General features: G+C 42.7%; 1 pseudogene; it reads right to left on the reverse strand.

The window, feature by feature from the left end:
• Positions 1-1,798: 1,798 nt before the first annotated feature.
• Positions 1,799-23,181, reverse strand: part of LOC134638234 (phospholipid-transporting ATPase ABCA1-like) — a 36,279-nt pseudogene continuing 14,896 nt past the window's right edge.

A 23,181-nucleotide genomic window follows, 5' to 3' on the forward strand; every position in this document is an offset into this window, starting at 1 on the left:
CCTTTCCTTTCCCATGGGAGCAAAAATCATCCCGTACCAGAAAGTGCTCTAAAATGTTATATATCAATATTTTTTTCCCCACTTTAAATTAGTCAGTCTTTTAAAACTACTTCTTAAAATATCCATATCAAGTTTTAATTATATTTTCATTGCTTTAACCCTTTAAATCCAAGTTTGGGTACATGAGCGCCCTGTTTTTTAACAGAAAAAAAATAAAAAAATTAATATTTTCCGTAAATACATTTGAATTAATATTTGATTGTTATTATAATTAGGCCTTTAGATTGTCCAAACATTGGCACCAACATTCATTTTGATCCAATATTATTTTTTGTGCAGAAGCACACTAAATGTCATGTAGTGCCATATCAGACACAGTTTCCTGTGTCTGTACTATTATGTAGATATCTAAAAATTGGGGCATTGTGGGCTCCAGGAAGTTTCTCCTTCTCTCTCCCTCTCTCTCACACACACACACACACACACACACACACACACACACACACACACACACACACACACACACTACCTAAGGCAACTCCTATCTATGGGGTCAATGGGAGTTGGTTTGGGACGGACCACTCTGATGTCGTCACTGCTGCACTCAAGAACAGACCATAGCTGTAGTACCAGGGCCCGAATAAAGCCTGAGACAGAACATGGAGAAATTTGTTGTACCAAACATTTATTTGAAATAGCAGCAACTAAAATGATTAACAGTGCTTTAATAAATAAACGACTGACTTTGTGTCCAATCTTTTAAAGAATGCCATTTTAAATCTGTCTTTGCATTGCTGGCACCGTTTTGATTGGAGGATTTGAATCTCAGGAAGGAATGAATTTATAATGCCACTCCCTTTGATCCCATTTAATCTCTTCCCTGTTGCACTTTGGCCTGTCAGTAACTACATTTGAATTTTGCAGCTTCTGATTGGCTGTAGTGTAAAAGTATAGCCAATCAGAGTGCTGATGTTAAAGAGCATTGGACTCAGCAAACCTCAAGCTTGCACATAAAGGCTGGATAAAAACGTTAATGCAATCAAAATGTATGCAGCCCTCGCTGGAAAACTGAGGATACAGTACAATACATAAATGATGAAGCAAAGACAAAACATTAGTGTCATGGAAGAAGAAATAGTCAGTGCATCACGGGAAGCTCCCAGCAATAAAACCTGCATTTGTATTGACACAAACATTAATTTGTGAGCAATTTTCAGTGTATTTCAGTTAAATTAACAAGACAAATATAACAAAAAGGGATTTTATACTTAGAAGAAGAATATGAAATTGAAATATTAAGCTATGAAAACTGTAAATACTGCAGTTCTAGAGTTACAGATATACAATTAAGCTTTGCATATCAGTGCTGTATAACCCAGGGAATGTACTGTATTGTATATAAAACAAGGACATAGCCCCCTAACAGCACCCATTGATTAGTGAAGTCCAGTTCTGAAACCTCAAGGAGATGCTTTTGGTTTTGGTGACAAGCTAGGGGTGAATGTAGATTTCTAAATGACACTGCAGGCCTTCCTTAAAGTATTGTTTTTAACTGTAAGGTTTACATTATTTAAATTGTTAAAGGTAATGTTACTTTTTTTTTTAATAATTGAATAGTAATGGAAATCATAAACTGTTTTTCAGAGGTCATAGATCAAATGAGCAGTAAAGTCTTTTTCTCACAGAATGGTTCTTTCACATAGAAAGCAGTGTGTGCTGCAGGTTTAGCATATGGCCCATAATTTGTAAGCTCTGTCTGGACTATATCACTTTTTGAGGCCATCCTTCTTTCTGTCAGTCTGCCTTTTTATCGATGGCACAAACATATGTCACATCATGGAACACATGAGTGCTCCACAGCCAGCACTGCTCAACACAGCAGGGAACTGTTCATTCTGCAGCATTCAAATGACGATACAGAGGGGAAGATGAAGCTTTTGTTTGTCTTTGGTCCGCTCGTTTAGTGCCAGTTTGCTTCATAGCGTGCTCTCCTCTGAGTTGCCGCCGACTATAAAGAGAACAGATGGACCTTTGCTGGAACTCTCTGCTCTGCGTTTTGACCCACGAGATTTGCCTGATTCTCCCTGAACACCGCTGTTACTGCCGTCTGATTCAGTGCTGGCTCTGCGGCTCACCTTAGGCACCTCCCGGGCCATTTCCTCTGGCTGTGGTAGTGCGCGCATTGCCACAGAGCCAGATTTGCCTTTGCTAGATTTTTCTTTTTTCAGCTTACCCGCCTTTGACTTGCTGTCAGATGATTTTTCAGGCAGGTGTGGACTTTTGCTTGGTTGAGGAGGAACGATTGGTGGTTGTGGTTTATTGACGGGAGGATTAACTCTGTGCTCGGGTGCGTTTGGCTGTACTGTCCCATTACTGACGACCACATCTGTGAGGCAGTCGTCATCAGTCTGATCCTTGGCAAAGTTGACAAACACCTACAAAAGGTAAGGGGCTTTAGTATCACTGAGACTTATTCTTTCTTTACTGACCCAAGTCTTGTTTAATTATGACCAAGCTTTAAAGTGGGATTTGGCAGATCGGGTATCGCAGCGCCACATGTGGAGAAAATCACTAAGAAAGAATCACTTGGCTCCACTTAAACGGGATCACAGGCCATGAAACTTACACAACCCCTTTTGCAGAAATAGTCATTTCCCAAAACACTAAAGAGGTTTTAAACCTTCATCACAGCCCTCACCTGGTCCAGCGTGGTCTGTGAAATGGAGAAATCAACGATGCCCAGCTCCTCGTATTTTTTTGCCAGCACGTAGAAGACGCGAGCGAGGCAGCAGGCGTGCGAAGGTAGCTGGTACTGCAGCACATTCTGGTGCCGCTCCTTCAGCTCAATACTAGGAAAACACTCCTTCATGTAGGCGCTGACGGGACACGAGTCAGGGTCCGATTTGGTGTCTGCGAAACGAAGGATGATGGTGTATCCATCACCAAACCTGAAAGACGGGAAGGAACGAAGCACGTGATTCACGACTGTTACATGAGAAGATAAACTTCTCAGATCCTGACCTCTTCACGAATTTGTTCACCTTCCGCTTGGAAAGGGTCAAGGCTATTTGCGGTACTTTTTTCAGCATTAAGTCAGAACTGGGGGTGAAATGCAAAACACTACAGGATGCACTTTCAGCCTGTCTAATGTAGACAACACACCAGACATTAAATCAGGGAGAAGTGCAGCGTTTCGTAGAGGTAAGTGGATATTGTTTAGCTGGTATTGGATCGTATGCCTATATTTGCTGTATCGCACAGCACTAGCGTTTGGTTACCTGTTCTTCAGGTGCTGCACAGACCCAAGACACCGAAACCTGCCATTGACCATGATGGCCATCCTGGTGCAAAGTGCCTCACACTTCTCCATGCTGACAATACAAACATTTAGAGACAGCAGTAAATATTTTGCCTTTACAATACAAAACTCCACCGGGAATGAAATAAAGCTGAACCGACTGGTACCTGTGTGAGGTTAGCAGTACAGCTCTTCCCTCTTGGGTGACACTGAGGATGCAGTTCCACAAAAATCTTTTGGCTTTTGGGTCCATGCCAGTGGTGGGCTCATCCTGACAAAAGGTGGTGGGGGAGCATAGAGGAGATATGGAGTGAGATATAAGTTGGGAATATTTTAAGGATGAAGGTCATTCAATAATAACCGCATCATCTTTTCTATTAAGCTGAATCATCACCAGGAATATGACAGGTGGAGACCCGATGACGGAGATGGCTGTGGAGAGTTTCCTCTCGTTGCCCCCGCTGTAGCCTCCAGCCTCCTGATCTGCATACTGAGTAAGCCCCAGCTTCTTCACACCCCACTGCGCCACCTAGAGAACAGCAGAGAAACTGCTGACTGTAGCCAAACCTGATACTTCACCTCTTGAAATAACATTTAAAGATGACAAAACCTAGATTTTTACGATGACCACATATTTAGCAAAATAAAAACACCAACTTCTTGATGCATTCTCAATCATCCAGGAAAGTAAGTCTCCAAAAGTTGAATCTGTTCATCTGGACGTAGCGTTTTGTGGGAGAAACGTTTCGTCACTCATCCAAGTGACCTCTTTATTTACAATAAATAAATAAATAATAAATATTTTTTTACAACAGTGCACAGAGTTTAAATCCACTCTAATCTTCCCCCTCACATAAACAGAACTAATACAATGAGCACAAGAGCCAAACTGGTGAACTTGAACTCTCCACAGCAGTGAACTAACATGGTTACTTCGGTGAGCTGCTCCTTGGTGAGGTTGAGTGGGTGATTGTAGGCAGTGATGCCGTGCTTCCTCCTCTAAGGACCTGGTGGCAGACTCGCTCTCAGCAGGCCATTGTTCATCACATTGACAAATGACACCATGGCGTGCCAGCCTTTGTTGTTGTACCACACCTGAGCACAGAAAAGACAGCGTTTGAGCTGACAGAAATATCTGGACGCATCACCTACATCGCTTTCTGGAAAAACAAACAGAAGACACAAAGACAGTGTTGTGGATGGGCGTAGCTTTGGGTCACGTGGTGTCGGTAATAGTAATAGTGATTGCTATATCACCTGTTCATGTCCCGAGGGAATTTTTGTGAATGAGTGGGTGATGGGGGAAGTCGACTTTTGCTGACCGCTCAAGCTTAGAATGTTCTTTGATCACTGTTTTTCTACGGATTTTAAGGATTTGATAACAAATAAAGAAGTTTTTAATCTGGAACTTTGACCTACGTTTTGAACAGCGGGCACGTCAACATTATTCCCCTATTCAGCTGCTCGGCGACTCAAAGGCTTGACAGTCGCCAATATTTGTCAGCAAAAAGTGCGACGGCAATGGAGCCTCCCGCAATCAGCGCTAAATAAACGCCAACGCGAGCCCACACACGGCCGCCACTACACCCATAAAAGCGGCTAGTCTGACAGATAAGGAGAAGACGACGGTGGTATGTAAACTGTTTTTGTGCTGCGTATTGTTTGTTTGAACGCAGTTTGGATTCTGACCACACGAAGATGTTGCTGTGACACGCCCACCGCTACGTTTGCTGTTGGATTTGATGTATGTGTGTGCTGTGGCTCTGCAGGCGTTCAACTGAGTTTAAAGGAATTTCTGTTGCCTTTGTTTTGGATTTTGGCATGCTGCTTATGTTGAATGCTTAAAATGAGTGGATCACAGGCTGCATCTGTTGTTGGAAAAACTGAAAAGGATAAATATCAATTTCTCTCACTGAGAAAGCTCTTGCAAACAAAATTGAAACCATCCAAACAGATCGGAAAAGGCATGTAAACAAAATGAAAAGTGTTATTATGTCTCTTAAAGAGCTAATGAAAGATGATAAAAATCATTCACAAGTCAAAAAACAGTTTGATGAGTTAACACACCTGTTTAAGGATGCCAGTACATTGCATGAATCTTTACTTTCTCTAATCTCATTTGTTGAGAAAGATAAACAAAATACATGATTCTCAAGCATCGCTAAATACAATAAAGGGTTTATGGAGGATGTTAAGATATGGCTTTCTGAAACTGAAAAACGTTCGGGAAGGCCATCATCTGACAAAGCACAGTCACAGGAAACTTCCCTGGGAGGAGAAATGGAGTTGCTAGAGCACCCTGGAAAAGAACCTCAATCATCTCTTAATCCCCATGATAACGTTAATGATGACGTGTTGCCATCCGACAGTGTGTCAAATCAAGGCAGTAGGTCAAGCTCAAGAGTATCATCTACTTCATCTGCACGTCTCAGGGCAGAAGCTAAAATGGCTGCCTTGCTTGCACGTCAACATATGCTGTCTAAGGAGCTTGGAAAGAAAAGCATCTGGACTTCTTTGAGTTGCTTGAAGACGTTTCACCTCTCATCCGAGAAGCTTCTTCAGTTCTAAGGGTCAAATGGTGGAGAGTCCCAGATTTAAACCCAGTGGGAGTTTCCCCCCAAAGAGGGACAAAAGGACCCCTTGATGATCCTCTACCTAATCACATGAGCCGAGGTGTGAAAGTGGGTGTGGGTCCTAATCAGCCAGAGTTTCGGGTAAGCTCATTGTGAATCCTGGCCCCACCCTATCATGTGATTTCCTGAGGTCAGATGGCCCAGGATGTGAGTGGCTGAAAGAAAAACACTCTTGAAGAACAAGAGGAACAATTGAGGAGAAAGAAAGAACAACTTCAGCTTGAAGCAGATATAGCTGCAACTGTTGCGAAGGTGAACGTGCTGAGAACTGGATCCACTATGCGGAGTGGAATGGAATCATATTTTAAAACAAAAGGAAACAGGCTTGAAATTCTTAATGCGGATGCAGAGACTTTTGTTCCACAGATGCTTACAAAAGGAAACACAATCACTGGGAATGCAGAGCTTCAAGTAAAAACAGTGTAACAGACTATGAAAAGGGAAAAGCCTGCACCCGCTTTTATGGGGCCTTCTGACACTTTTGGATCAATTCCACCTTTACCTAAGCCACAAGCTGCTCATCCAGTAGCCAATGAAAATCTGTTGTCCATTATGGAAAAACAAAATGAATTAACTTGTATGTTGGTCCATCAGCAAAGTCTTTCTTCACTGCCCAAAAGGGAGATTCAAACCTTTGATGGCGATCCTTTACATTTTCAGGCTTTTATGCGCTCGTTTGAACAGGTCATAGAAGCAAAGACTGGTGATGCTGGCGACTGCCTGCATTATCTTGCACAGTACACCAAGGGGCAGCCCAATGAACTTGTTAAAAGCTGTCAACATATGTCTGAGAGTGCTGGATATGTAAAGGCAAAGACTCTGCTGTATGAACACTTTGGGAATGGACATGTGATTGCATCTGCTTATTTGAACAAAGTTCACTCATGGCCACTGATTAGATCGGAAGATGGAAAAGCTCTTCAGGCATATTGTTTGTTCTTACGTGGATGCTGCAATGCAATGGAAGAGATTAATGATCTCTCTGAATTAAATACACCTGCCAATATGCTTGCTGTGATTAGAAGACTGCCATATAAGTTAAAAGACAAATGGCAAACAGTAGCATGTGACATTCAGAAGAGGCAACATCGCAGAGCCGCATTCATTGACACTGTTTCCTTCCTTGAGCGTCAAGTTAAAATTGCAACAGATCCCGTCTTTGGAAATCTATGTGACGTTCCAGCAACACATCTAGCAGCCAAGGGCAGCAATGGAGGCAAACGTTCTCCACATCTAAGAGCTAAAGGAAGTAGCTTCGCCACGACAGTCTCTGATGTCGAGAGACAGAATCAGACAGGGGCTCAAGATCGTCGCAGCACTGTGAAGGCTTGTTTTTTCTGCAAAGGCGGACACACACTGGAGTCATGTGCTCTGCTTGATAAGAAACCTCATAATGAGAAGATTTCTTTTCTTAAAAAGAACAGCATCTGTTTTGGCTGTTTGTGTACTGGGCACATAAGCAAAGAATGCAGAAAACGCCTTTCATGTCAAATCTGTGGTCTCCGACATGCAAGTATACTCCATATCCAGCACAAAGAGAAGAATGAAGTCAAACCCAATGATGAGGCAGACAACATTCCTGTTACGATCCAGACTAGTGGTCTTACTGGGGCCGGTGAACAAGACTGTAAGCTTGCCATTGTGCCAGTTAAAGTAAAATCAAAGAGAGGTCAAAGAATAGTGGAAACGTATGCCTTTCTGGACCAAGGGAGTTCAGCGTCCTTTTGTACAGTGGGTCTTATGGACAAGCTGAATATTGCTGGGAGGAGGACAAAGATTCTCCTGCGCACCATGGGACAGGAGAAAGTGGTGGACAGTTTCGTGTACCTGAACTTGAAGTTGCTGGATTGGACAGTGACATGTACTGTGATATGCCTAACCTCTTCACTCAGCATAAAATGCCTGTGGATATTGGCAACATCCCAAATCAACAGGACCTGGATGACTGGCCACATTTGAAGCATGTTCATTTGCCAAAAATTAAGGCCAATGTGGAGCTTTTGATTGGAATGAATATGCCCAGAGCTCTAGAACCTTTGGAGGTCATCCGGAGTGTAGGTGATGGACCTTTTGCCATTAGGACTGTGCTTGGCTGGACAGTGAATGGGCCACTTAATCGAGAATGCTGTGGAAGGCCAGGATGTTTGGCAACAGTTACTGCCAACAGAGTTTCTGCTGTCACACTGGACAAGCTATGGAAACAGCAGTTCAAGATGGACTTTCCTGAGAGCAGCGATGATGAACAGATGGGGCTGTCAAAGGAAGACTTGAAGTTCCTAGAATTGGCCAGCAAGACGGTGACTTTGAGGGATGGGCACTACAGCATTGCCCTGCCACTGAAAGACTGAGACATAAGAATGCCTGACAACCGTGCAATTGCTGAGCAACGAGCCTTAGGTTCGAAGAAAAGGTTCATCAGAGATAAAGACTTTCACAAAGACTACACTGCCTTCATGACAGATCTGATATCTAGAGGATATGCAAACAGAGTGACAGAAATCCTCAAGGCTTCTAGTGCCTCCCAATGGAGGTATGTGAACACCACGCATAACCCTGCGGACCTTGCCTCCAGAGGTATGAAGGCAGAGACCTTTTTACGTGACACTGAATGGATATCTGGCCCCGCATTTCTTACACAGCCAGAGAACAATTGGCCTGTGAACCCAGAAAACTTCCAAGAACTTCCACATGAAGATCCTGAAGTTAAGGTGTCTGCTGCCATCGAGGTCTCACAAGCACACGATGATGATCATCCTCTGACCCTTTTAATCCATCGTGCCTCATCCTGGACTCGTCTCATCAGGGTGATGGGTTGGATTTTCAGGTTCAAGACATTGCTATTGCATCGCAAGAAGATACATTTCCAGTCTGCATCTGATACAATTCAGTTTGAAGACGCTCAACATAAGGTTGATTTCCAGCATGGCTTTCTTTCATTGGGAGAGATTAAGGATGCTGAGATGTAAATAATTAAGTTCTGTCAGAGGAAAAGATATGCCGAAGAAATTTCTTGTCTCCAAAGGGGAGAGTCTGTGAAACGAAGCAGCCACATATATAAGTTGAATCCTATTCTGGAGGATGATGTGCTGCGGGTTGGTGGACGTCTCAGTAGGGCTGTCATGTCAGAAGAATCCAAGCATCCTGTCATAATTGCTAAAGAGCTTCACATTTCTAATCTCATTCTACAGCATATTCATAAAGAGGTGGGTCATGGTGGAAGGAACCACATACTCTCAAAGCTGCATCAAAAATACTGGATTCCTGGTGCTGGTACTTTGATTCAAAGCATCATGTCGAGGTGTGTGACCTGCAGAAGGTTTCCTGGAGCTGCAGGCCAGCAGCAGATGGCTGAGTTGCCTCAAAGCAGAGTGACCCCTGAGAAACCCCCATTTAGCTTTGTTGGAGTGGACTATTTTGTTCCATTTGAAGTGAAGCGTGGGAGAAGTCTTGTGAAGCGATATGGTGTTATTTTTACTTGTTTGGCAATTAGAGCAGTACATATTGAGGTTGCCTCATCTCTTGACACTGACTCTTTTATTAACGCCTTACGACGTTTCAACGCAAGACGAGGTCAGGTACAAGAACTGCGCTCAGACAATGGGACTAACTTTGTAGGCCCAGAGCGCGAGCTGAGACGATGCTCTGTCTTTGAAGGGAGTGAAATGGATCTTTAATCCTCCAGGGCAGGGATAGCTCAGTAGGTAAAGCGGTTGCCCCATGATCGGAAGGTCGGGGGTTCGAATCCCCTGAGCAAGGTACCGTCCCCACACACTGCTCCCCGGGCGCCGCACTGGTGGCTGACCACTGCTTCACTGAATGAATGGGTTAAATGCAGAGAAGAATTTCCCCACGGGGATCAATAAAGTATACATTATCATTACATTATTATTATCAACTGGATCGCATCATGGTGGAGCATGGGAGCGGTTGATTCGTTCTGTCAGAAAGGTCCTTAATTCCACTCTCCAAACACAGCATTTGGACATGGAAGGGCTCCAAACTGCTCTTTGTGAAGTGGAGTCAATCCTCAACAGTAGACCCATTACGCTGGAATCCACTGATCCAAATGATTTGGAAGCCTTAACACCAAACCATCTCCTTCTTCTCAAGTCCAACCCGTCTTTACCACCTGGCCTGTTCCGGAGGGACGATCACTACGTACGTAAACGATGGAGGCAAGTTCAATATATATCTGACCTGTTTTGGAAAAGATGGACTAAAGAGTACTTGCCACAACTTCAGCAGCGCCAGAAATGGGAAAGGATTAAACGCAACTTTGTTCCTGGAGATGTGGTCCTCATAGTGGATGATTCTGCACCTCGTGGTTCCTGGATCATTGGGAGAGTCACCAGAGCTGCACCAGATGAAAAGGGGCTTGTGCGTCAGGTCTGGATTAAGACTCCAACCAGCCATGTGTGCAGACCCGTAACAAAGATATGCCTTCTTCAGGAGACCTCTGACCCATGACGGTGACATTTTTGACACAATGTGACATAACTAACTTTGAATTGACTTTGTTGTTATGAGATGCACATCACAGACTGACTATATTTAGGCTAAGTGCTGGTAACCTCTGGCCTATGACTGACTGATCATGTGTCAACAGAAGAAAAGAAGAGAAGAAATGAGAAAATAACTTTGGTGGACTTTTGAGTATGTTATGTTGTCTCACTGGGTGTTTGTGATGTGATGAAGTGTGTCTTGAGTTATGGTGTCGGATGTGTAATTATTACTGTGAGAGTGTTATAATTAGGGGCCAGAATGTTGTGGATGGGCGTAGCTTTGGGTCACGTGGTGTCGGTAATAGTAATAGTGATTGCTATATCACCTGTTCACGTCCCGAGGGAATTTTTGTGAATGAGTGGGTGATGGGGGAAGTCGACTTTTGCTGACCGCTCAAGCTTAGAATGTTCTTTGATCACTGTTTTTCTACGGATTTTAAGGATTTGATAACAAATAAAGAAGTTTTTAATCTGGAACTTTGACTTACGTTTTGAACAGCGGGCGCGTCAACATAATTCCCCTATTCAGCTGCTCGGCGACTCAAAGGCTTGACAGTCGCCAACAGACAGATAAAAAGATGCTCATTTACCTTCACATTGTTTTCACTGTTCAGCCCTCCTAAGACCTCTGGGAGTCTGTGCAGCAGGTTTCCCAGTGAACTGTTCTGTGATGAAACAAAAAGCACACTCTCAGTGTTGACTGCTTTAATAGGGAATCATGTGGCGTGGGGGATGGTGGGTGAGGCTTTTTATTGTTATTAGCCGGTGCTCTGGTCAGGACTAGCTTTTCCTGGCACCAGCAGTAGAACTTCCAGCCCTTTTAAATATTTTACTTCCATTTTCCCTGCTATTCTCTCTGTAAAGGTAGAAAAAGGAATTAGTCTTATTAAAGCACTCATCTTAAGGTTCTCTGTACCTGTGGGACTCGGAAACGAGTCCTGATGGCCATGACCGAGTCTTGGAGATATTGCGTTTGAGATACAGCTCTGCCTCCGAGGGAGAAGCCACCATATCTGTGATACATTTTAGAAATAATACAAAGGTGGTTCAACCGAGTTCATGTAAACCAGTACAAAGCATTTAAAGAGATATATACAAAATATCTCCTCTATTTAACTGTGATAAGTGTAATTTAACAGCTTACCTGAATTCATTCACCCACTTCTTGGTTTTTAGGCTATTAAAGGCAGAGAGAGAGACAAGCGATCACAGAGTTAAAATCATGATGGAAATATGCAAATCAGTCAAAGTTTATGAAGACATTTATGAATACTGTGAAGTGTTCGGTCAATTGGGATCAAAATAAATGATAGCTATGTGTATATTTTTATTGTATTGAGTTAATGAAGGATTTGAGCGTAGGTCTTCACCAGGTAATCTGAGATGTTATAACTTGTCAGATTTTGCAGGATGTCTCCAGTCGGCCTTTTAATCTGAAAAATAAAAAACTGCAATGGGTCAGTTGAAAGCACTGGGGTCCAGTACAGTACTGACATAGTCTACAGTATTTAACGAAAACAAACATTTCATGACAAAAAAAATCAGATAATGTTGGTTCTGTTATGAGTTAACTGGTGATATTTTCTGATGGTGCAGAGATCGTTTCACTGATCACTAGGGATGGGTATCGAAAACCGGTTCTTGTTGAGAACCGGTTCCCACTGTTTCAATTCCTTGGAATCGTTTGCCATTTTTGTAAACGATTCCCTTATCGATTCCAGTCGCCCCGAATGACATCACCACATTGCGGAGCGTACCTGACAGGAAACACGGCGCCTAAGCGGCTCAAACGCTTAAAAGTTTGTTTATACTTTACGAGAACGGATGACAACAGGGAACTTGCAATACTTGCAAAGTAGATATTTCATTTAAGGGAGGAAACACTACGAACATGCAAAAGCATTTGCTCACAAAACACGCGACGAACTTAAATGAATGTCGTGTTTTTAATTCCGCTCCGGACTCGTGAATCTCAACCCAGCAGCAGCAGTAACGTTTGCACGTCCTCTCCCGTTAATGCGGCAGGTAAATAATCAACTAACAGTGCATATTATGTTAGCGCGATCTGCCTTATTACAAAACCTACCATTACTGTGCATTTAGGCGACCATGATGAGAGAGACAGACAGAGTCTGGCTGGCGCTCGCTGGCAGTTGTCGCTGCAGTCTACCGGTAGCGTCTCCTTTCAGGCCCGAATGTCACAGAGCAGTGACTAAGTTTGTGGTCAAAGCCTTGCACCCATTTGCCACAGCAGATGGTAAGTGAATGTGTTTAATTGTAGGCAGGGACATTACTGGATATTCTTGTGTAATTGCTACAGAATAATTTATGTTATACTTTGTTATTGCTACAGAAGAATATTTATTTTATTATTTTACATTTACAATTTTTTTCCCCGGGGACCCTGTGACACCCCATTGAAGAGCCATAGGCTGGATTTCTTAAGGATCTCTTAAGATCTCACTGTTGGGTTTATAAGGCCATGTTACTCCTAAATTTCTATCTTGTTCAAAGAGAAGATATAAAACAAAATTCTAAGCTAATCGACCTTAGTGTTCTCCTTTTTAAAAATAAGAATCGACAAGAGAATCGATAAAGAATCGAATCGTTAAACAGAATCGAAAATGGAATCGGAATCGTGAAAATCTTATCAATACCCATCCCTACTGATCACTGTGTTACAGTAAATCAGTCCCGATTGATCCCGCGCTGACCTGTGGAGGTGGAAGCCCTCCAGCACCCTCAGGACACTTGGGGAGCATTCGGTAGACGTCTTCTGTGCTGCACTGACATTCAGGTGAGGGTCTGTCTCTGCTCCAGTTGCCTCTGCTGAACATGTCCCAGGTAGAGTAAGATAACTGTGGCCTCATGAATAAACCACCCCGCCCAGCTTCACACTGAGGATCCCTGTAGGGAGAAGACAGTTTTGGTGTTATAGTCATCGATGTGCAGTGATGCAGATTTACCCAAATCTATATGTTTACTTATAGAGAGATGCAATTTCAGCTGAATGCCACTGGAGGTCTTATATTGTCTAACCACTCTGTAACCAAACTAAAACCGACACTTTCTGAAAACGTGCATACATTTTAGCCACAGCAATAATATCTGTGTAAGGAAAATAAATATTTTCTGGTGCCTAATACACTGTATTTAACATCATGATGTCTCAGCACCACAAGTCCTTCTATCTTTACTACTGCCTCCATAAATACCACTGAAACCAGTTCAATGGGATGATCTTACGTCATGTTGTCCTCCTTTTCCATGCACTTGGTACCAAATCCAGGCTGGTCAAGGAGAGCTTCAAGCAGATTCTCCATGGCTGGGTTTCCAGGATCATCGTTGCTGTAAATATAAAAAACAGATGAAAGAATTCCTTAATAATATGCTCAATAACAGAAACAAGATGCCAAGAGAGGAAAACAAAAGGGAGCTTTTGTAGGCAGTTACGACTCAGTGGGGTACCTGAAGAAGGTGTACTGCTCGCCGTACATCCAGGGATGCAACTGCAGGGCACTTCCCAAAAGGAGGAACAATAAGGCTGAAGAGCAGGGCGATCAGCACAAATACATCAGGGAGAACGATCTCAGGTACAAATCGAGACATCCTTAAGGATATCCATCTATGTTTCAGAATAACTATCATTCTGCAACATAGCTAATGACAAGCAGCTAATTTCAAAGAAAAAAAGCATAGCGATAGAAGTGGGTGGATATTTAAGTCAGCTGCTGACAGATAGTCTAACCTTGGCAAAGATTCCCCGACGGCTCCTCCGAGCGTAAAGCCAGCGTTTGATGAAGAGCGCTCTCAGCTGCTGCCACGTCAGCCACCAGCTGGTTGCAGGCACCCCACCGTGGCCATCGCCATTCAGCAGGTCTGTCTCCTGAGGTTCTGCTGACAAGAAAAACGCAATGTGAGAACCTGGACTGTTAATGTACATTTAACTGATAAATACTTGGACCTAGACACGTCCATGGATACAGAGGCAAAATAAACCAGAGAAAAAACTGAAATGTCATAATTTACATCTACTTTTTTTGCATTTTACTTATATTCTACTGAAAAAAATCAATCTCATCTAATAAATATTTTCAGCCAGTTGTGAGCTGAGAGTACCTTTTCTATGAGGCTTTTTCCTTGTTAAATGGTAAATTGACTGGTTCTTATATAGCGCTTTTCTACTCTACTTTGAGCACTCAAAGCGCTTATACAACTAATTCATTCACCCAACCACACCCATTCACACAAGCACTTCTTCTAAACTTAGTGCATATCTAACATTCATACACATTCACACTCCGATGGATGCATCGGAGAGCAACATGGGGTTAGTATCTTGCCCAAGGATATTTGGCATGCAGACTGGAGCAGCCTGGGATCGAACCACCGACCTTCTGGTTAGCGGCTGACCTGCTCTGCCACCTGAGCTACAGCCACCCCACCCTTCCTGGCAGCATTTTGGAAAAAACAGTCACAAGGGGAAACAGAACACTTGCATGTGCATGATATGTGTGTGTGTGTGTGTGTGTGTGTGTGTGTGTGTGTGTGTGTGTGTGTGTGTGTGTGTGTGTGTGTGTGTGTGTACACACACACACACACACTCACACCTGTTTCTGCTTCTAGAGGATGGCCATCAGTTCCCTGTCCTGACGGCGGCTGGCTGTGGGGTGATTCAGGCTGCACCTCTGCTTCAGTGTCCACACCTGTCTCCTCTGCCACCTGCAGAAAGATCTGAAAAATACTTTAAATTTAAATCCTCCGTACATGCACAACAAGGCACTCTTTGAAAGAGTGTGAAAACGAAAACAAGATAATAAATAAACCCCACAACGTTTTATTTGTGGAAAGAGTGGAAATCTACAATGTCTTAAAGGACATTTGCTACTCTGTTGCAGGAGTTTCTTATAAAAACTCAGCCAAAGCAATTTTAAGTTTAAACTGAGGCATTTCCTTAACAGTGTAAGCCGCAGACTGCAGGGGACAGTGAAGGGAGCATCCAGAAACCTTGCAAAGGAGCAGAGAGTGAGAAGGTAAATCATGCAAAGGTGACTTATCAGGCTCCACAAATCTGCTATCAGTGCTAATCGAAGGCTAATGTTAAGCCTGTTACTGGCACGGCAGCTCCACAAATATCCAGCCTTCCTGAAGAGACAGATAATACGCCATTCAATCCGTTTACCTTTACGTCACCCTTGTGGACTGTGCATTCACTATATTGATTAGTGTGTAATAGGAGATTTTTATACTAGTTTTATCACAACCAACCACTCACTGACCTAGTTTCATATTTTCCAGTGATGTAACTGGGAAATGTAACTAACATTGTCTCACCTCCTCCAGCGTGCTGTCCAACAGCCCGTAGCTGCTGATTCCCAGTTCAGTCAGTCTCTGGTCCAGTGCGATCAGTAGGATGGCCAGGCTGCTGTCTTTGGCGGCCATCTGCGGCAGGTTGATCACCGCCTCACGTCTAGACTCCTGCACCAGTCCGGCACCAGGGATGTGGTGTTGAACCAGCGACAGCAAAGCTGCCATGAAGATGAATGTGATTTTAAATTGCTTCTAAAGATTTTTTTCAAACATGCACTCAACATTTTCAGTCTCTCCTATTGTAAGCTACATATTCAAAGCTACACATAAACCCGACAAAATGCAACTTCAGACATTTAATGCAAAACAGGAGGAAGTCTACGGACACAGCCCACGACTAAATAGTTTGTAGAACCAGCTTTAACAGCAAGAAATTGAAATAACCATTTTCTATAAGACTTTATCAATCTCTCAAATTGCTGTGGGTGAATTTTAAACCCACCTTTATTACAAAATTGCTTTAGTTCATTGATGTTTGTGTGCATTCATTTATGCACAGGTCACAGCATTTTAATCAGGTTGAGGTCTGGACTTGGCGAGTGCAAAGCCTCGATTCTTCAGTTTTTCAGCTGTTCTGTTGTCCTGAGATCATTCATCCTGTTTTGACCAAGCTTTTGATGTGATGGCCAAATCCTGTGGCTTCAAAATAAGCTCAAATCATCACCCCCTCCACCACTGCGCTGACAGTTGATATGAGGTGTTTGTACTGAAATGTTGTGCTTTGTTTTTGCCAAATGTGGCGCTAATATAGTTGTTTCGGTCTCATCTGCAAATGATAATTGCAGTTTCTTTGCTCCAGACCAACAAACCACCAAAACGTCTGCTTTTACAGAGGTGCTCAACCTTGCTAATGATCAATTAATGTAGTGTACACTCACATGAGCTGCTATCCTCACTTCCCAGCCCGGTGTCTTCACTCAGTGATGAGTCGCTGCCCTGAAACATAGAGCAGAGAACGGTTCTTTCAGTACTCCACATTTCTGTGCTTTCTTTAAACTTATGTACAAATTATAAAAACTATATAACAGCAAGGTAATAGATAAACAATTAAAACTTTAAATTTGCTTTCATTTTTATGATGAATATAAATGAAAAACCTTGATGAGAGGAGGGAGCTTGTTGGAGCTGGCACTGGTGGAAATACGGAAATTACTGGGAGTGCTGGTGTCCAGTCCTTCCCTCTTCACCACAGTGAGGTAGTAGCCAGACCCCAGCTGAGATTTAAGGAAGAGTGGTGAGCGACAGCAGCACAGCTTCCCCTGAGAGATGATGGCGATCCAGTCACCTAACAACTCTGCCTCGTCCATGTAGTGGGTGGACAGGATGCTCCTTCCCCATAATCTCCTCACTCCGCTTATCCCCTGGGACAAACCGTCTCTCCTGCGAAGACAATCAGACAACAACAAGGCCTTGCAAACTGTTTTCTAACTATTTGACCCTGGGTTTCACCACTGATTGTGTCTGCGTGTGTGCCTCGACTTCAACATTCACTCTGTCTATGAAGACAGGGCCCAGCTCTTCATGTGTGCCATAAACTGACTGAAGCCATACATGTAATACATTGAATAAATGTTCTAATCAAATGCCACTGCTCAAAGCTTAATAAAAGGATATAAATGAATAAAGGATACTGGTGAATAGCATGGTATATGTGTTTCGTAGGCGTGTTCTCTTCGTGGCTCAAGATCCTGAACACAATAGATTGTTCGGTCCTCGCGCCGAACAAAGTTTCCGACCCTCCACTAGTTGATCGAGCCCCCTCATTGGCAAGAACAGAAAATACAATGCATGTATATAAAATGATTATCACAGCACCTGTAACAGAAAATGCTGATATGGGATTATGACGATGCCTGTAATAGGAGTTGTAACATAAGGCCGACAGCCTAAAGAAATTCTCTAATGCAAAAACAATTACTGATTATAAGTAAATGAGGTAATAAGTAATTATTACCAATACACACTACTTAAAGATTAACAAAAAATAACTGAATAAGAGATCCTCAAATAACATGATGTAAGTGTCTTGTAAGCATGTACGGCCTTCTACGCTCTGCGTCGCTTTACACAATAGATCAGCCAGACATCCCGCCGACTGTAGCTTTTAACCCTTACTGACGTGAGCACAACTCCATAATGAGCACGAAACTGCAATGTGTATAAAGATGATCATGGTTACCCCTGCAACGAAAGATTGTATAATTATTCTGGTACCTGTAAATAGAGGATTAACATGAGGTTATAACAATCACTGTAATACAAACTTTAATGTAATGCCCATAGCTTCAATAAATGTTTTAAGGCAATGCTTGTAATATGATTCTGATGCAATAATAAGATAACCGTAAAACAACTCTTATTTTTACAATTCCCTGGCGTCTTCCATTGCCATCAACCACCCTAGTGTGCACTTAAACCCCATCATGCCTGCCTGTGTTTCCACCCCACTTGAATCAATAGCCTTTGTGTTTCTGCTGCTTGTTGGATTTTTATGTCTCGCCTGAATAAAGGCCTCCGACAAACGCTATCGCCACAGACAGCTTCCTCTGCATGCCGCCTGACAAACGGAAAGTTTTAAGCTTGAAAAGAAAACTGACTGAAAAACAAACCTGTTGTTTTTCCATGCATAAAGTCTCACACACTGAGGTTAAACTAGTAACTTTACCTAAAAGGTTTTTGGTCTGTTTGTGTCGCTTGTGCAGGAGGCCCACATCCTCCAGCAAAGTGTCCAGCTCCGCCTTCACCTCTGCTTCAGACAGACCCTTCATACAGCCATAAAACCACACATGCTCCTCTACCGTCAGCCTGAAAGTAGGAGAAAATATCTCTTTAATAGAAATCCGATCAAAACAGTCTACACTATTAAAAAAAAAAAAAAAAAGGTATTCTGAACGTTGTTTCAACACGTTGCAGCTCGGGCCTTGCATGTCTCAATAAAGGCTGTTAGTAGTAATATACCGTGTGTGTGTGTGTGTGTGTGTGTGTGTGTGTGTGTGTGTGTGTGTGTGTCCTCACAGAAGGTCGGTCACAGCAGGAGCTTTTTCAAACACATTTCCAATCATTTTTTACAAGAAGTGTAGCTCATACAATGGTATAAATGTATTATTTGTGATACTTTATGAATATGAAACTAAAGATTTTGAGTTCATGCACATTGTGAAACAAGAATCTAAATATTTGTGTCACAATGATTTGTATAAAAGCATGTTGTTTATGGGCATAATGTGGCCAATCTTTTGTGTGCCCTATTATAGATCAATGGTAATTGAAGAGGAAACCCTGGCTCTGGACATTTTCATGACAAGTGACAGCGCAGACATCTACTAATGAGAGAACATGTTTTATCATCATAAACACGGTGATATGAAGCATCGTTAAAGTGTCACTTCAGTAATGTTTTTTAATAGATGACTTTAAAACACTAAACTCTAATTTCTGTGGTTTATTTTAAGCTTACAGAATATAACATGTGGTAAGACGATGAGTTTTACTTCTCACTGTCAGTGTTATGTGCATCTATTTATCATGTATGCTACTTTGCTCTGTGGACTGTAAAATGTTTCATTGTGTTCATGAAATAAACCAGACCTTCACCGTCTGCATCTTTTACTGTTTTTGTTCACTCCAAGTTTTGACAAACCCGCAGATATCCAGAGTTAACTCACTAACAATGTTGAGCAGTCTCAGTGAATTTAGCTGCTTTTTCTCTAAACACAACCAACTGAGAGAAACGCTTGTAGTCCTCACTTTGGTCATTTGAACGCTGAAGGAGATTTGTTCCATAGACACCTTATACTAGTGTTTCCTGCACTTAATCCATCACTACTATGTTCCATTTCAATCCAGATTCCTTTGTAGCTTGCAGTGAAATTTGTTAAACCGTTGCTTAATGGGACAGAAGTACACGTCACTCTTTACTAACACATTTGTAGATAAGTTTATTGCTGAACCACACAGCTAGCAGTCTCACACACGCTTTAGGTTTTTGAAGTTGTGTGTAATGATTTAGTCTATCAAACCTTACCATTTTCTCCCCAGTATCACAACAGTATGACTCCCAAAGTACAGATCAGTAAAACACCAATGATTCTAAAGCCAGAACAGAAAGATACAGTTGGAAGATGCATGATTGCGTTTTTATGATGCGTAGTAAAACTACCCCTCCTTCTTTTTCTCTGTGTAGTTGTTGTTCTTGTGTGTGCGCGCGGGTTGTTATGAACGACTTATATTTCTAACATTTTGTGATGTAAAAGTGAACCATGCAACTTTTTTTTTAATTTTCTGTGTGATGGAAGGACTTAAGACACAAGTTATTTAAACAATTCTAAATGACAGTATGACGGCCATAGTAGTTAGTGCGGGTCAAATATGTTAAGGATAATGTTTATCAATGTAAAATTGCAAAGAACCTTTGGATAGATTATAACATCTTGTAAACAGTTACCTCAGATCCTGTACTGTTAGATCTATGTATGTAAGGTAAAACTTTCCACAGTACTTCCACTTAAGTAACTAAACACATAAAGTCACCCTTACCAATAATCCACTGCTCCTTGAAAAAAGTAGCACAAACACACAACTGACTCAGCAATGATGAGTAGAGCTACCAGAGGCCGAGAATCAAGCAGAAGAAAATTAAATGTTGCTTTTGTGGCTCGAAAAATTAAAGAAAGTATATTTAATAATTCAACAAGACCCACACCTTCAACACATGTACATTCAAACTTTGGAACAGCCTCAACAATGCTGTTGTTCAATAGTTTTTACGGCTTTAATGTTTCCAACTGATAAGGAGAATGAGTGCATTTCATCAAATGTGCGTCCAAAGGCTTTAAACATCCGCTTTGTCTGTAACGACAGTATCACTGTATAACTGCACTATTGAACAACAGCATTGTTGAGGCTGTTCCAAAGTTTGAATGTACATGTGTTGAAGGTGTGGGTCTTGTTGAATTATTAAATATACTTTCTTTAATTTTTGTCGAATGGACCCGAGCCGCTAACCCCATGGCCTACTCTGGTTGACCCGCCCCACCGATTGGAGGGTGCATCGAAATGCACCAAAGAAGACATGGATGAAACAAATCCAGGATGATTTGAACGCCCTTCGACTTGACCTCGAGCAGGCAAGAACCATCGCCTTAGATCGGAAAGCGTGGAAGATAATCGTTGGTCAAGCAAGAGAACCTGCGGCACCTACAGCAGCGTACTGGTTGCACGGCAGACCACTGCCGCTGGTCGCCCGCTAAGGACAAGAAGAGGTGGTTTACGGCCAGTTCCCCCCCTTCTTGTAGATTTTCACCAGATTTCTGATGCTTACGCCCAGAATCATGTTACTGGGTTCTGGTTCAATGTGATGTAATTACAGGTATAAAGAGGCAATTTTAAATATGTGAATATGCTAAGGGAAAACAGCACATTATGCCTTAAAACAACAAAACAAACGCATGAACACAAAAAACAAATTGAAAAGGATTATGGGTAGCTTGAAGTCATGAAGTCTAGGCTCAACTTCAGTCTCCTTGTTTTCTAAAATCTTTTTAATTAATTGGCTTATAGTCTCATCTCATTACCTTGATTTGTACTTAATGGTCTTAAGACTGCAAATTTGCCAGGAATGTCTTTAAACTGGCATGAAGAGCCAAGCTCAAAAGTCATCACGGTGCAGGATGACAGGTTACTAAAACTCTGTCCAATATAAAAAAAGCACCTTATATAAACGATAAGTGGCAGTAATGAGCCTTCCTTCGGGAACCTGCAGTTGAAAATGAAACAGTACCTTCATTCTGTTCTGTAGGTGCAGGGGGGATCGGCATGCCTGCTTCAAGGGGAACACCTTGTAGTTGAGCTGAAAGATGAAGTACCATGGCCAGATCCAGTGTAACTCTCTCTCCTCACCTACTGCTGCTCTACACGAAAAATTTGAATATAGATCAAGAGAGTTCACAACATCCATTTACAACATGTCTGTGAAGGTTCTCAGTCATCCAGGTCATCGTAGTCTAAGGAGCTTGGAAAGAAAAGCGTCTGGACTTCTTGAGTTGCTTGAAGACGTTTCACCTCTCATCCGAGAAGCTTCTTCAGTTCTAAGGGTCAAATGGTGGAGAGTCCCAGATTTAAACCTAATGGGGAGTTTCCCCCCCAAAGGGGGACAAAGGACCCCCTGGTGATCCTCTACCTAATCACATGAGCCAAGGTGTGAAAGCGGGTGTGGGTCCTAATCAGCCAGAGTTTCGGGTGCGCTCATTGTGAAACCTGGCGCCACCAAATCATGTGATTTCCTGAGGTCAGATAGCCCAGGGTGTGAGTGGGCGTTAAGGCGTCTGGGAAGGGATCTCAAAACTGGATTATAGATGGCAGACAGTTGGTGTCGTAAACCCCCGCCTCTGTTCAAAGATGGCCGCTCACAGTGGACGTAAATGGCTTCTTTCACTCCTCTTTCAAACCATCTGTCCTCTCTGTCCAAAATGTGAACGTTGGCATCCTCGAATGAGTGACCTTTATCCTTTAGATGCAGATGAACTGCTGAGTCTTGTCCCGTGTAGGTGGCTCTTCTATGTTGTGCCATGCGCTTGTGAAGTGGCTGTTCGGTCTCTCCAATGTAGAGGTCTGGGCATTCCTCGCTGCACTGTACAGCATACACCACATTGTTAAGTTTGTGTTTAGGAGTTTTGTCTTTAGGGTGAACCAGTTTCTGTCTGAGTGTGTTGCTGGGTCTGAAGTACACTGGGATGTTGTGTTTGGAGAAAACTCTCCTGAGTTTCTCTGATACACCGGCTACATAGGGGATGACAATGTTGTTGCGTCTGTCCTTCTTATCCTCCCTCGCTGGTATCTGATCTTCTTTTCTGTGCATCTTTGCTGACTTTATAAATGCCCAATTAGGATAGCCGCATGTTTTAAGTGCTTCCTTTACATGTGTGTGTTCCTTCTTTTTCCCTTCAGGCTTAGAGGGAACCTGTTCTGCCCGGTGGTGTAGGGTCCTGATTACTCCAAGTTTATGTTCCAGAGGGTGATGGGAGTCAAAGAGGAGGTACTGGTCAGTGTGTGTGGGCTTCCGGTAAACTTCAACGTTGAGGTTGCCATTCTCTTCAATGTGCACGGCGCAGTCCAGGAAAGGCAAGCAGTTGTCCTTTGTGTCTTCCCTGGTGAACTTGATGTTTTTATCCACGGCGTTAATGTGCGCAGTGAAGGATTCCACTTCTTGTCTTTTGATTTTGACCCAGGTGTCGTCTACATATCTGTACCAGTGGCTGGGTACTCTCCCTTTAAAAGAGTCAAGGGCCTTTCTTTCCACTTCCTCCATGTAAAGGTTGGCTACAATAGGTGACACAGGGGATCCCATGGCGCAGCCATGTTTTTGTCTGTAGAAACCTTC

Source organism: Pelmatolapia mariae, linkage group LG12, assembly GCF_036321145.2.
Source record: "Pelmatolapia mariae isolate MD_Pm_ZW linkage group LG12, Pm_UMD_F_2, whole genome shotgun sequence".
NCBI lineage: Eukaryota > Metazoa > Chordata > Actinopteri > Cichliformes > Cichlidae > Pelmatolapia > Pelmatolapia mariae.